This window comes from Protopterus annectens, chromosome 8.part0 (genome assembly GCF_019279795.1).
Source record: "Protopterus annectens isolate FY-2018-M chromosome 8.part0, PAN1.0, whole genome shotgun sequence".
NCBI classification, from domain to species: domain Eukaryota; kingdom Metazoa; phylum Chordata; order Ceratodontiformes; family Protopteridae; genus Protopterus; species Protopterus annectens.
The window spans coordinates 1,069,683,662-1,069,698,423 of record NC_056741.1 but is presented as its reverse complement, the minus strand read 5'-3'; the positions used below and the strand labels follow the sequence as shown (position 1 = coordinate 1,069,698,423).

The window sequence follows — 14,762 nt, the reverse complement described above, 5'->3', positions numbered from 1 at the left end:
GAGCACTTTGGCTATAAGTTTACATTTCTATTTTGAACAACCCATTTAAATTGTGTAGCTTTTATATCCCAGGAAATGTTGCTGGAGTTCTTTTCAAGAAGTATGGTGACTTGACTGACATTAATTCTACTGGTACGCTTCTTTTGTCTGCATTATTTTTAAACTAACAGCTGAGGCCCTTAAATAAACCTAATGTTTACAATTGATTTGTGGGTTATTTTGGTATGACCTGGTTTTCCTTATTTCCTTATTTTTTTTCTTTCTCCTTGCTGCTTGCTGACCTTCAAAGTTCATTATTGATTGGACCTCCTTAACCCTGTGTATGAAAGCTGATTATGTAAGCTCTTAGGCACACAATCTTTGGGGGAGGGAGTTGTCTTCTGTGGTCCTCACCCCACCGTTGGTTGCTGACATGTCCTATCACATTATACCAGGAGATGTCTTATGCTGTCCCCACTGCATGTGCATGCTTCCAAACACATGCAGCCTAATATCTACTATCCACTTAGGATCATCAAGTTCACATCTCCTGGTGCTATGGACACTTTGAATGTTTAGTGCCTCTGCATGCATGGAGAAATTGGCTGACCAGGATCACTATCTCCCTCCCCTCTGGATGGGTGAGATGGTGTAAGTCAATGACTTCCTCCTTACCTACCCTGCTTATGCTGGACACATAGGTTTTCTGTGGAAGATTTCATGATCTGTATATATAGCAGGGGATTACTTCCGTGGTAGTGCAGCAGTAGCGTTGTTGCCTCACAGCAAGAGGTTCTTCCGTTCGATTCTCGGTTTGGGTTGGGAGTGCCTTCTGTGTGGAGTCTGCATGTTCTCCCCACGGTCGAGTGGGTGTTCGAAAGACATGCGCTGAATGGGCGTGCCTTCGTTGAAGGTTGGGCATTGGGCTGGCAGCTCGACACCATAAAAAACAACTGCCAATCATTAGCAGACCGGAGTTCTGCTGTGGCGACCCCTAACCGGGAAAAGCCAAAAGACAAACAACAACAACATATATAGCGGGGATTCTTATTTATCTCAGATGCTATTATATTTCATAATCAAGATAGTAACCAAGATGCTAAATAAAATTCTGAATAAGATAATGAAAATGGTTACTATGGCAGATGTTCTTTGTCTTCTGTGACTGTGTTCTGCTGATGATGGTGGTGTTTGAAGGTTAGGCTGATGACATTAATGAGGCTACTGTCTTTGGTACTTTATTCTCCCATGTTTGACTGTTTGACTTTAGACTTTTTAGTACTTATATTTTTATTTTGTTTATTTATTTATATTTATTTATTCTTTATTGACTGGGATAGTTCCATTAGGCTAGTGGCCTCTTTTCAGGGGACACCAAGGTGGGCTTCCTACTACTGGAGAAAATTTAGTCAGCACATCTGGGCACTTCCACTACTTTCTTTCTGAAGTGATACTGTAGGGCCATTTTGGAAGAATGCATTATAGAGGAGAAGGAGAGAGGCAAGTTGTGTGAACAAGCAACATATGAATATGTGGCTGATGATAGTTCTGCTGATGCTTCAGTTATGGATAAAATAATGCAAGTAGTGGATACCACATACCTTTATAGCTGAAGTTCAATCTGGTGGTCTTTGTGACGATAGGAGACACAGCCAGCCATGCCAGGAGAAATAGGGCAGTGGACTTGTAACATATCCCAGCACAGCTAGCTGGGATTTTGTAAATAATTACATATCATTTGTATATCAAACTGATTTGTACAGATGCTTGTGCTGAAAATGTTTTTGTTAGGTTTGCTTGTGTTAAAATATATCAACAGTGTGCCCTGCTGGAAGGAAATAAGATGTACATGCATTATTGTAACTGTTTAAACGTATGCATTATAACAGCATGTACTGGAAGTGAAGACGATAAATCTTAATCCACCTGACTTTGCAAAATATTCTTGAAATTAAATTACTTTATGGGCTAAGCCATGAAGATGTTATGCCACAGTTTTGAATAGACTCAGAGATGCAATGTCTGTGCTAGGGAATAATTGGTAGCTCTTGTAGGAAGAGTGAAACGGTTTGATGGTTTTATGACTTCAAACACTGTACCACATCTGACCAAAGCTCTATCTGTGTGTATTATAGCACATAGGTGCTAAACCCTGGTAGCTTCTAGTGGTGGGAGATAGTGTGGGAAACACAGTCAGATGACCAGATGTATGTGATGTCATTCTGTACAGAAACATTATTTTAATATTAGAGGAGACTGAAGTCTCAGGAGCATTCTGTATTCGGTCTTGGATCTGACAACAAAGATCACTCACCCATCTTGCCTTGCTCTAGTCAGTAAGTAGGAACAGTAGTTATTTTAGTCAATCAGGAATAAATAGTGAGACTATCTAAATACTGTTTTTCTATAACTATGTGAAACTTTCCATCAGTGTTATTTTTAATATTCCCTGTGACTGAAACTCTGGTGTTTACAATATTTTTTATGTTCTTTTAATATTTATTATTACATATATTTAAACTTCTCATTGTGACTGGCCCTTTTTAGAAAATATTTAAGCTTTGAGAGTGTTTACACATATTTATTTGGTGACAGCTCTGGCCACTCCTGAAGCCTTATTGTTTGGTCAACATTACGATTTGTATTAAGATTAACTTGTACACAGTATAATTTGGTACCCTTGTAAGAGCCTTAAAGTAGCTGGCAGGGGTTCTGGTGGCAGTGATAGCTTCCTTATAGTCTGGGCAGAAGGGGGCACAGCAGGTGAATCTGTGCCAGCCTTTCCTAGGAGTGTGTGTGTATGTGTGAGTGTGTGTGTGTGTGTGTGTGTGTGTGTGTGTGTGTGTGTGTGTGTGTGTGTGAGTGTGCAAATCAAATTTCAAAAAGTGTGTGTGTCAGCTACTTGGAGCAGGGACACAAGGCACTGGTTTCACAGAGAAGGTGCGGGAGGACTTAGCTTGGATTACCCTGGCATTGTGCCACCCGACCTTTGGGAGTCTTTTTGGGGGTCTGGACAAATATAGAGAGGAACCATCCCCCATACTGAGTGTAGTCCCTGGGTGCTCTTAAAGGAAATTAAGCTTGATGCAGAGAAGTCTGCATCTGGACAAACTGCGTGTATCCATTTATATTCCAAGTGAATGTCCCTCTACAGTGTCAGTGGTGAGGATTCACGCTCCTTGATTTCTGGCCCAGCATAAGGATGTCAAGTTTTAATACTGCTGTTTTAATGAAAATGAAGAATGAAGAGGATCCAAGTGTCGAGCTAGTGGTTCCTTTGTTTCAGATAGTGTCAGATGTGCTTCTAGGTGAGGGACAGCAAGGACGGGATGATATGCATTCATTAGAAGGATTATCAGAGTATAATACTGTGGCAGAAAAAAAAGAAGAGGGTATACAGGTGACTGAAACATGGACATATCTAATGGCTGCAGCTAAGTGTATAAGTGTTGTTCCAGTAACAAAAGGCAAAAGTGTAATTGTTTCAAAAAATACAAAAGGCAGCTATTAAAACTGAGACTAGAAATGGGTTACCAATTGACAGATACTCTGTTTGGGATAATCTTGTGTGTCCCTTGGTCATGAAACTTGAAAATACAATATTTGATACATATAGGAGATGAAAGTTTGTAATGTTTAAAACTTTGGAAATATCAGAGATTTTCTTTTTGAGACTTGATTCAAAATCATTTTGTGATCCATGGAACAACTATATTGAAAGATATTCAAACAGTATACCTAGAAGAAAGATCAAATTGCAGGTTAGAACTGCATAGGATCATAGGAAGGTACTAGGCTAATGGCCATAGGCCTTTACAAGCCTAACAAAGTTCTACCCTTATTTCCCTGATCAGCACTTATTGCTGCTGTCCAAGAGGGACACAGATGGAACCCCTAGGGTGAATTTACAGTTACCCATACAATTGTCCAGACTGCATTTGAAGAGAGCCATTGAGGTGCTCTGTTTGACATGAAGTGTGAGTCTGTTACAAAGGTGTGGTAACCTCTGGGAGACAAATCTGTCCTTCCAGCAGGTTTTATCAATATTTCATACCAGGTTAAGATCTTTAGAGCGAGTAACCCGTATACCATTTGACTTGCGGAAATGCAGCATTTCTAATAAAGCATGGTCAGAGACTGCCTTATATGCAAGGCAGAGATCACCTCTGAGTAGTCTATATGAAACAGACTAGAGTGACAGTGATTGCAGATGATCCACATAGAACAGATGCTGAAGAACTTGAATTTTTCTTTTGAGGAACCTTAGTAGTCTCTCCAGTTGCTGCAGATGCTTCGAAAGGTACATATCAAAAGGGGCACTGTTCTCAATTATTGGCTTGGTTGGAAGAGTACAGGGAGGTTATAACTTTTTTTTTTTTTCTGGAGGCAATGCCCTAACTTATGAGATGAACAATATAGAATGCCCTTCTTACCACTTTGGAGACATGGTGATCAAAGGTAAGTTTGTTGTCAACCTGTGTGCCTAGGTCTCTCACCACTGAGTGTGTACTTAGGGTGTTGCAGTTGATGTGGTAGTTAGCAGGAACATCACTCTTACCAAAAGGGATGATAATACATCTTTTTGCACTAAGTTTAAGGCCATGACTTTGGCACCAATCAATTGTTTGTGTAAGACCCTCTTGTAGGATGTTGACATTGTTTGGAGATCCTATGACCTCTCCCATTTTGCAGTCATTAGCAAACTCTGTCAGCCACAGACCTTTAGTTTTTGCTTGTACTTCAGAGAAAGAGATTCCAAACAGTATAGGTTCCAGGACTGATCCCTGTGGAACACCAATGGTTACAGGTCTACTGTTTGAGGTGGGTTCCCCTATTTTGACTATATGGGCTCTGTCAGTGATCAAGTTAGTGACCCATCTAATGATATAAGGGCTGATACCTAGCTGGGTGAGTTTGTTAATGATGCCTGCATGAGGGATAGTTTCAAAAGCCTTGGCTAAGTCTAGGTAGGCTGTATGCACAGACTCCTCCTTCCCCAGGGCCTTGGTAACTGTATCAAAGTCCACCAGGTTTAATAGGCATGATCTCCCCTTGACAAATCCAGACTGAATAGGGTCAATTGTTTGGAGATTACCAATGTCTTTGTTGATAGAGTCCATAATGATTCACTCCATGGCCTTACAGATCAGGCTAGTCAGGCTAATAGGCCTATAGGTCCCTATAGGTCCCGAGGTCAGTGGAAGCATCACCTTTGTGCAAGGGAATAATGGTGGCCATTTTCCATTCAGCTGGAACAAAGCCAGTGCTTAGACTACAGTTGAAGAGAGTACCCAATGGTGTTGCTAATTCCTGTTGGAGCCCATGTAGGATGCAGCCTGAGATGCTATCAAGTCCCATAGATTCTGTGTTTTGGCTTTAGAGAGGGAGTTTATGAGCTGCTCTTTAGAGATACAAGGTATGGTACAAGTGGTAGGGATGTCATGGAGTACATGTGGTGGGGACGGGGAGTAAAGTTTTCACAGAACCTGTCAGCTAACAGGTTAGCTATGTCCACAGGCTCAGTATATGTGGTATCATTAACTCCCAGTTCAGCACAGATCTGGGCCTATCCTTTCTTTTTAGGTTATGGATGCAACTAAACAAAGCCTTATGGTTGTCCTTAGTTGGGGAAGCTAATTTGGATTTGTAGTTTGCTTTGCAGGACTTCACAAGAAGTCTTATTTTCTTGTTTAAGCTGAGGAGGGAGTATTTCCAGTTTAGGGATCACTCCCTCTTACTCTTAGCAATTTCTTCCTCTTATTGTAAAGCCTGTTAATGGCAGTTGTCCACCAGGCAGGATTGCTCTTCCTTGAGGAGGTTGTTTTAGTCCTATCAGGTGTGGCAGAGTCAATGCAGTTATACAGGTGTTTGTATAAAGCACTGGTGTAGAACTCGGCATAGTTGCCATTTCCATCTGCAGATGTGACTGAGGAAGAAATAAGACAATATTTAGGTGAAAATGTAAATAATGGGGCATAGGAGATGGATCTTTATTTAAATGTTACCGAGAGGAAAGTTTTACATCTTTAAGTGGGATTATTTTGAATAAAAAAAATAATACTGAAGTAGTGAGCAACCCAAAATTTTTTTTACTGTGGATATGATGGGAACTTAATTGTTGGATGTACACAAATAAGGTGTATGCAATGCAGAGAGTTTGGACATGTTAACAATGAGTGTAAAATGTTACATAGAAAGTGTGGCAGCAACCAACAATTTTGATTGAACGTACAAAAAACAGAATTTTGATAAATGGTATTGAAAATGTCAATAAAGTTTGTGAAGGGAAGAGAAATAAGGAAAATATACTATCTGAAAGGGACGAACTTGAAAAAGATGATGAGTATAATGTGCTGGTACAAAATGTGTATATGAACATTTGAATAATGATGAAGTTAAAAATGAGGGATTTAGGGTTTGAGATAAAGGAATCTGTTAGTAATAGGGTATTAAAGAAAATAAAATTACAAAATAAATAACTTGCAAAAAAGAAAAGGATAGTCTTTGTATTCTGTCTTTGTTAACAGCTTGATAAATGAAAAATGAGGGTTAAATATTATGGCATGTAAAACAAAACTGATTATTTTAATTAGATATAAGGTTTTCAAATAATTTGCAAAAAATAAAAATGGTTTGAAGTGACATGGGGCAAATGTAATGAAATTAGTGATACAGTGGATATTGTGGTAGACATTAGAAATAATGTTTAGGTGTGGTGAATTATTACAATTTATGCTCCAACTGTGAGTAAAAAACAGGGAAAATCTTCTGAAGAGATTACAAAATCTTATATAAATAATAGATATTATGATTAAGGATTTCAACTGTAACTTAGGAAAAGTTGTAGGAAAAATAAAGATATGTAGAGAGATGTAAACTGGAAATTTGTTATTAGGTATGGATATGCAGTTTACATATAAATGTGGAAATATAAAATCTGAACTTGACTATGAGGTATATTTGGAGGGTTTTCAAGAAAGAAAAAATGGCAGAATTTTCTGATGACAGTGCAATGAAGACAGAAATATCAAATGTGGAAGTAGAAGATTATATTATAGGATCAAAAGGTAATAGCATTTTGATAGAAGAAGTAACAATGGAATTATATTTTAACCAGGAAATTGGAAAATAATGGCAGGATTGCATGTCTAAGATGCCTTTTAATGACAATATAGAAATATTGTTTAGATCTGAGGAGAAGTATAAAAAGGAATTTTTAAGATTAGAATTTTTTTTCCTCTGGAAAATGAAAATAGAAAATATAAGTATATTGTAGATCAGTATGAAGATTGTTTTAATAAAGATGAGGGAGCAGGAATAAATAGAGAGAAATGTCTTTGTCTTTCAGCTTTTCCTGGTTAGGGGTCACCACAGCGGAACTCTGGTCAGCTCATGATTGGCAGGGGATTTTTACGGTGTCGAGTTGCCAGCCCAACACCCAACCTTCAAGGAAGGCACACCCGTTCATGCACGCAACTACCTGCATGTCTTTAAACGTCACTTGACCGCATGGAGGACTCCACAGAGAAGGCACTCCAGCCAAGAATCGAATGGGATAATCTCTTGCTGTGAGACGACAAAGCTAACCTCTGCACTACCAATAAATAAATACAGAGAAATATATAAGGAAAATATGTAGAGAGGACATTGTTATATATGCAAAGATATTTGATGCAGTGTTGGATGGAAGAGGTGCCTCCCTTTATGTGTAAAAAAGTTAAAAAAAGTGAAGGGAGAATGGAGGTTTTAAAGGGTAATGATAGAAATAAAAGATATGCAATGACTGAAATCATGAGGATTGTAATCCTTTTTGTGAGGTATTTCTGCGGTCTTTCCAGTTGTTGTAGATGTATTGTGAGGTACATACCAAAAGGGAAGTTGTACTCTATAATGGGTCTAATGAGTAATGAGTAGAGGGGAACAATGGCCTCTTTTTTCTGGATGAGAAACCTTTTGTGATGAGGTGTGCCACGTAGAAGGATTTCCTGACTACTGTGGCGATGTGATTATCAAAGGAGAGATTACTGTCCACCTGTGTCCCAAGGTCTCTTATCACACTTTCGGTGTTAAGTATACTACCACCTTTGTTGTAGTTCATGGGTACAGAGTTTTTACCAAAGGGGATGACAATGTACTTTTTGGCATTGAGCTTGAGGCCATGGCTTTGACACCAGGCATCTGTCTCAGTGAGGCCCTTTTGAAGGATGTCCACATCGTTAGGAGTTTTGATTATGGCTCCTAGTTTGCAGTCATCTGTGAACTTCATTAGCCAAAGACCTTCTGTGTTAGCCTGTACTTTAGGTCATCTTTCTGATATCAGACTTAAATGCCAGAGGAGCACCTTATCCAAACACTTATTAGAACACCCCAGGCATTCTGGTTTTAAATTTATCATTCCAGACTGTGTAGAGATGGATGAGCTTGAAGGGGACATGAATGGTGTTTTGGAGAAAAAAGATTTATGCTGGCAGCTGAGATTAAGTGCATTCAGAAAATCATGGCATTACTATTGCTCTGTTAAGAGTGTGTTGAATTTATGTAAGCTGCCACACAGTCTGTAAAGTTTCTTATGGAATTTTTGAGGAAATATTTTTATGTAGTAAAGGTACCAAACATGCTAAAACATAAAAAAATAAAAAAAATGATGTTTAGAATGTGAATACATTTATATATGTTTAGTTACTTTAAACTCAATTCTGCTTTGATTAGCTTTAATACACTTGCATCACACACCAGAGATTTAAATGGTGAATTCAAAACACATTTTTTCATGCTATTATTGCCGCATACATGGACACGTTTATACATTACTTACTTTATCCATTGTTTTTTTGTATTTCCTTATGTTTTTTCTACTGGTTTTCATTGTATTAACATGTTTTGTTGCTGTAAACATGAAAACTGTCATGACAGGCATTTCTTTTTCTTTTTGTGCTGTAAATAACTTACATGTACATAAGTACATATGGATGAATGTTTATTAGATAGTATCACACAGATATATATTTATATTCAGAATGTTCTAATTAGATAATACCCCGGATTCTGCAAGCCTTGCACAGCATGCAGGATTAGTGCAGGAGCTCCAGCAGGCAATATGTCTGCCGTGTGATCCAGGAATAACCTGTAGGGGTGTGCAAGAGCGGTCCTGCACTAGTCTTGCATGGACTCAGCCCTGTATGCAAATGACCACCATTTGCAGGAGAAATCCATGCAAATGAGGTGGCTTTGCAATCCAGGAAGCTGGAAACCGGCCGTGCAGGACTAGTGTAATCTGCAGAAATGTACTCCGCCAGTAACGGAGTACATTTCTGCAAATTACAAAATGGAGCCATGACAGCTCCAAATAAAGGGTGGATATCATGTAGAAAGCATGCCAATGGCCAAGTATAAGAGCATTGGCATGGCAAACACTTGAAACAAAATTACTTTTATTTTTTTTTTTTAGCCGATCTTGGCTGTTTAAGCGTAGGGCAGTGGCACGCAAACAGGATGGGGGGATAAGAAAATATACCTACAATAAGCATTCTAACTAAAATCACTATTCTTCCATTACACCCAATGGCAGGCAGAAGACAACATGGCCAATGAATAGTGGTTGCTAAGGGGGGAGGCTCAGTGTGGGACATGTAAATATGCATTAGCAGGCAATCCTATGCAAATGAGGGGAATGACAGTGAATCCCAGATTTCCCCTGCATGGTAGTCAGCTCCCAACAGTGTAAGAGCAGGAATAGCTTGGTGCAAGCCTAGGAGTTAGCTGACATCATAGGGGTGTGTGTCAGGCATACTGTAAGCGGACTGGAGCCCTGTGCTCAGGTTTGCTCCTAGCTAAGCACAGCTAGGCAAGGGTGTGTGTCTGAGGCTGCCTAGCATTCTTTACATTGCCTAAGCAGGTGTGTGTGCCGCGCACCGGGTTTTAAAGAAAAAAATAAAATAAACCGGGAAATAGCAGTTCTGTGCACATTTGAGCACTGTGTTTGCGCGGCACGCCCCCAGGCTTAAAAAGAAAGACAATGGGAAGGGAAAGCAGCAGTAGGAAGGTAATCTAGGAGAACTAGCATAGCTGGCAGGTGAAATGTATCAGAATCAGCCAATTACACAGGCCGCAGACCAGCCCAGCCCAGAACATGACTATAAACTATGCAAACACCTTCCCCTCTGGTTTTTCTCATAGTCTACACCACCAGTGTATACAAGCGGGGAACTTTAAACAAACAAAACAACAAAATGATAGGGGCTGCAGCAGGTATCATACAACAACATGTGGAAGAGGCTGAGGGTGGTGAGAATGTGAATGCTGTTGACCAACCCCAGTGAGGAGATGGAGAAGAGTGTACAGACCCAGGGTAACGTACCAGGGACTACATGAGATGGAGATAGTGTAGCACTATAGGGTGGACAGGGACCTCCTATAGCAAATTGTTGAGCTGTGCTGGCCATGCCTGACACACTGAACTAACAGAAGGGAACCCATCCCAGTGGATACCAGGGTATGTGTAGGCCTAGGAATACTAGCCACAGGTACCTCCCAAAACTCAACTGGGGATATCATGGGGATCTCACAAGCATCAGCATTCAGAGTATTCCACCAGTTCCTGGATGCCATGTCAGCACATGCTAGTGAGCACGTATATTTCCTCAACATCCGTGAGGTGTTGGCCAGCAATATGCATCTCTCCCTCCAAATAGCAGAATACCCTGTGGTAGTGGGTGCTATAGACTGCATGCAGATATGCATCAAAGCACCACCGGGTGATCAGGGCAGGGTCTACATCAACCGCAAGGGCTTCCCCTCAATCAACTGCCAGGTCATGTGCGATGCCCAGGGCATTATAATGAATGTGTGTGGTGGCTGCCCTGGAAGCTATCACGATTCCCACATCTGGCATCTGACACAGCTGTACCAGAGATTTGCCAATGGGGGCATCCCTTACGACCACCTAGTGGGGGATGCTGGTTACACACTGGAGCCGTGGCTGATGAAACCCATCAGAAATGCACACACACCTGAACAAGAATGCCATAATGAGGCACACGCACAGACCAGACTTATAATAAAGCATGTGTTTGGGATGCTCAAGTCATGGTTCCAGTGGCTGGACACATCCGGTGGAGCATTGCAGTACTCACCAGATACATGTACTAAAATTGTTATGGTATGTGCCATGCTAAACAATATGATCCTGCAGAAAAAGCTGCAGCAGGAACAGCATGGGGCAGGGCCATACAGCCCCCCGCCAATGCCAAGGCCTGCACAGGCACACAGTGACTCGGAGGAGGAACAGTCTAAGTCTGCCCCAGTAGGCAGATGGAGGCATGCCCAGTATGCCCTGAAATTGGCAAAGAGGCAATGCATAGCACAAACACTGACACAGTAAGGACCCAGGGAATGACACCTTCCTCTGACTCGAAATATACGTGCTCACTAGCATGTGCTGACATGGCATCCAGGAACTGGTGGAATACTCTGAATGCTGATGTTTGTGAGATCCCCATGATATCCCCAGTTGAGTTTTGGGAGGTACCTGTGGCTAGTATTCCTAGGCCTACACATACCCTGGTATCCACTGGGATGGGTTCCCCTCTGTTAGTTCAGTGTGTCAGGCATGGCCAGCACAGCTCAACAATTTGCTGTAGGAGGTCCCTGTCCACCCTATAGTGCTACACTATCTCCATCTCATGTAGTCCCTGGTACTTTACCCTGGGTCTGTACACTCTTCTCCATCTCCTCACTGGGGTTGGTCAACAGCATTCACATTCTCACCACCCTCAGCCTCTTCCACATGTTGTTGTATGATACCTGCTGCAGCCCCTATCATTTTGTTGTTTTGTTTGTTTAAAGTTCCCCACTTGTATACACTGGTGGAAGGCTTTTACCAGAAAGGCTCATCCAGACTCTGCTACACTTTGCTGTGAAGGAAAGGTTAGTTTGCTGTTATTTTTTGTATTTCTGTATTGCCTTTCTATATTTTGAATACTGTAGTTTGTTTTCTTTACCTTGTGTTTTGCTTGCATTCTGTTTTAACAGCATATTAAAACTTCAAAAGAGACCACAGCTCTCTCTGTTCTGAGTCAGGCAGAATTTTTTCCCTCCCTCCCACCCATTTAAGCCCCTATCATTTTGTTGTTTTGTTTGTTTAAAGTTCCCCGCTTGTATACACTGGTGGAAGGCTTTTACCAGAAAGGCTCATCCAGACTCTGCTACACTTTGCTGTGAAGGAAAGGTTAGTTTGCTGTTATTTTTTGTATTTCTGTATTGCCTTTCTATATTTTGAATACTGTAGTTTGTTTTCTTTACCTTGTGTTTTGCTTGCATTCTGTTTTAACAGCATATTAAAACTTCAAAAGAGACCACAGCTCTCTCTGTTCTGAGTCAGGCAGAATTTTTTCCCTCCCTCCCACTCATTTAAGTTGTCTTGTTAAATACCACTGTCTTTCTAGTTGCCCGCCTCTTATATTAATCTGACCATATATCTCATTTCTCTCTACTTTCACTGGCTTATGTGAGTAATCACAAAACCATTACTTTTGAAATCCCACCCCTTCAATTATTTAAATTTATTGGCCATCCTACAGTATTTCATAGTACCAAAATACAAAAGTAACCACCCCTTTCAGTCCATCTTACTGTTTTAAAAATAGTAACTCTCCACTAAACCTTAACTTTTTAAACAGGTAAAACTCAAGTTACCTACTTTCATATCTAACTTCTCTAGTGCACACTGCAGAGTGCGTTCTTTTCAATCTTACCTTTAAGCATCCCTGTTACTAGCACTTTCTCTAATACCTAAAAGATCATCTCTACTTGACTCCAAGTAGACTTTTCTCTATCTGTTAAACCTAGCACTTGCTCCTACAGTACTTATTACCTTGATACGGCACTCTTATAGATAGCACCCCAAAAAGGCAAACCCCCATTTCTCGGTCACCCACGTCCCCTGGAATCTCTTTTAAAGTTTTTTTGTCTAGTCCTTCTAGCATGTCGAGGGATCAGTTGCTAGTGTCCTCTCCTGCTCAGCTGGTGAACCTGGGAATATTGAGGCAATGTTACAATTGCCTCATGTACACAGACAACCCTCTCCTCCTCCCACAAAACACAAATACATGCGAGAGATGCAACTATATGGCCAAACTGGAGGCTGAGCTCTCTCAACATAGGACTGGCAAGACCAGTCAGGAGGAGAAGGTTAACACACACACTATAGACCCAGTCTCACATAGTACCATCACAACCTCAAATCATACACATAAACACACAAAGACATACTCGGCTCTGATCAAAAATCTACCAAAACAGCAGAGGCCACCAAAGCAGACACCCAAACAACCACCACCTCAGAACACAACACCTGCAACACATAGACCTCACAGTCAGAGTGTCAAACAGTCACAGCCCTTAAGGCCAAACACAATGCCAGACACACTAGTCATTGGTGACTCCATAGTCAGACACACTGATGTCCCGCTCACCAGACTGAGTAAGGAGAAGGTCACAGTAAGCTGCCTGTCGGGCGCTAGAATCCGCCACATAACGCAAGCACTCAGGTCTCTCAACAGCAGGTACAAATACGACTCAGTCATTGTCCACGCTGGTGTAAACGACCTGAGACGCACTCCTTGGACTACATGAAAAGAGACATTGAGGAGCTCTCTGATTATGTAGCCCAGGCAGGTATGACCCTGACCTTGAGCAGTATCCTACCTTCACCAAGAATGATGCCACAATACAGAGATAAGATGATCAGCTTTAACAATTGGCTTAAACTCTGGTGTCATTCAAAGGGGATCCAATGTCTGTCTGCCTAGGATGACATGCTGGACAAGCCACGCTGCTTCGCAAGGGACGGCTTGCACCTGTCACTCCTGGGATTCCGGATATTGGCAAAGGCTCTTGCCACCCCATAGTGCCTTTTTAGGCAAGGCTCAAATTCTAAACCTACCACCCTAGAACACAAAAAGGAAAAAACTAAGGGTAATGCTGCTCAATGCCAGAAGTCTAAATCTCAAAATGCACGCACTCGAGGCCCTTCTCAGTATGGAGAACATCGATGTCTGTGCAGTGACAGAAACCTGGTTCAAGGCTCCTGAGAGCACCCCAGCACTATCAGGTTTTACCTCTTATCATGCGTTCCGCCCCAAAATCCGGACAATACCAAGAAAGGAGGGGGTATCCATATTCATCAAGGACACCCACACCTCAAGACTGGTGGCAACGCACGATGCATCGGAGACCATCCAGGTGCAATTAACCATAGGCAAGACTGCTCTGCAAATTGTAGCATGTTACAGGCCACCCTCACAAACTCAGGAACCTCACATGGCCTTCCTGAAAACACTAGAGGGATAAATGTATCACCAAACACCATCATACTAGGTGACTTCAATTACCCTAATATAGACTGGGAACACTACTCAAGCCCAAACACCCTAGCCCAAAAGTTCCTGGAATTCATAAACTCAAATGCCATGGAACAACTAGTCACCATCCCCACAAGAGGAGAAAACATACTTGATCTCATCATCATGAACATGGGAGCACAATGTTCAACACCGAAGTATACCCCTCACTGGTGAGATCAGATCACAAACTAATCTCGCTGGAGGTCCTCATCCCACCCCACCTGAAATAAAAAGACCACAGTAAAGAACTTCTCAAAGCCGACTTCACACCTCTAAAGACTAATGTGGGCTCCCTTTAGGGCCCCGAGCCGGAAAACAGTACTCAAGCCGCTGAATCACTTACAAATGCCTTCTACCAGCACCTGCAGGACTGCATGGATA

General features: G+C 41.4%; 1 protein-coding gene across 1 annotated transcript in view; it reads right to left on the bottom strand.

Annotated features, from left to right (window-relative positions):
• LOC122808402 (transmembrane protease serine 13-like) overlaps positions 1-14,762 on the bottom strand; it is a 373,755-nt gene that overhangs the window by 69,338 nt on the left and 289,655 nt on the right. The gene's annotated exons all lie outside the window — the stretch shown is intronic.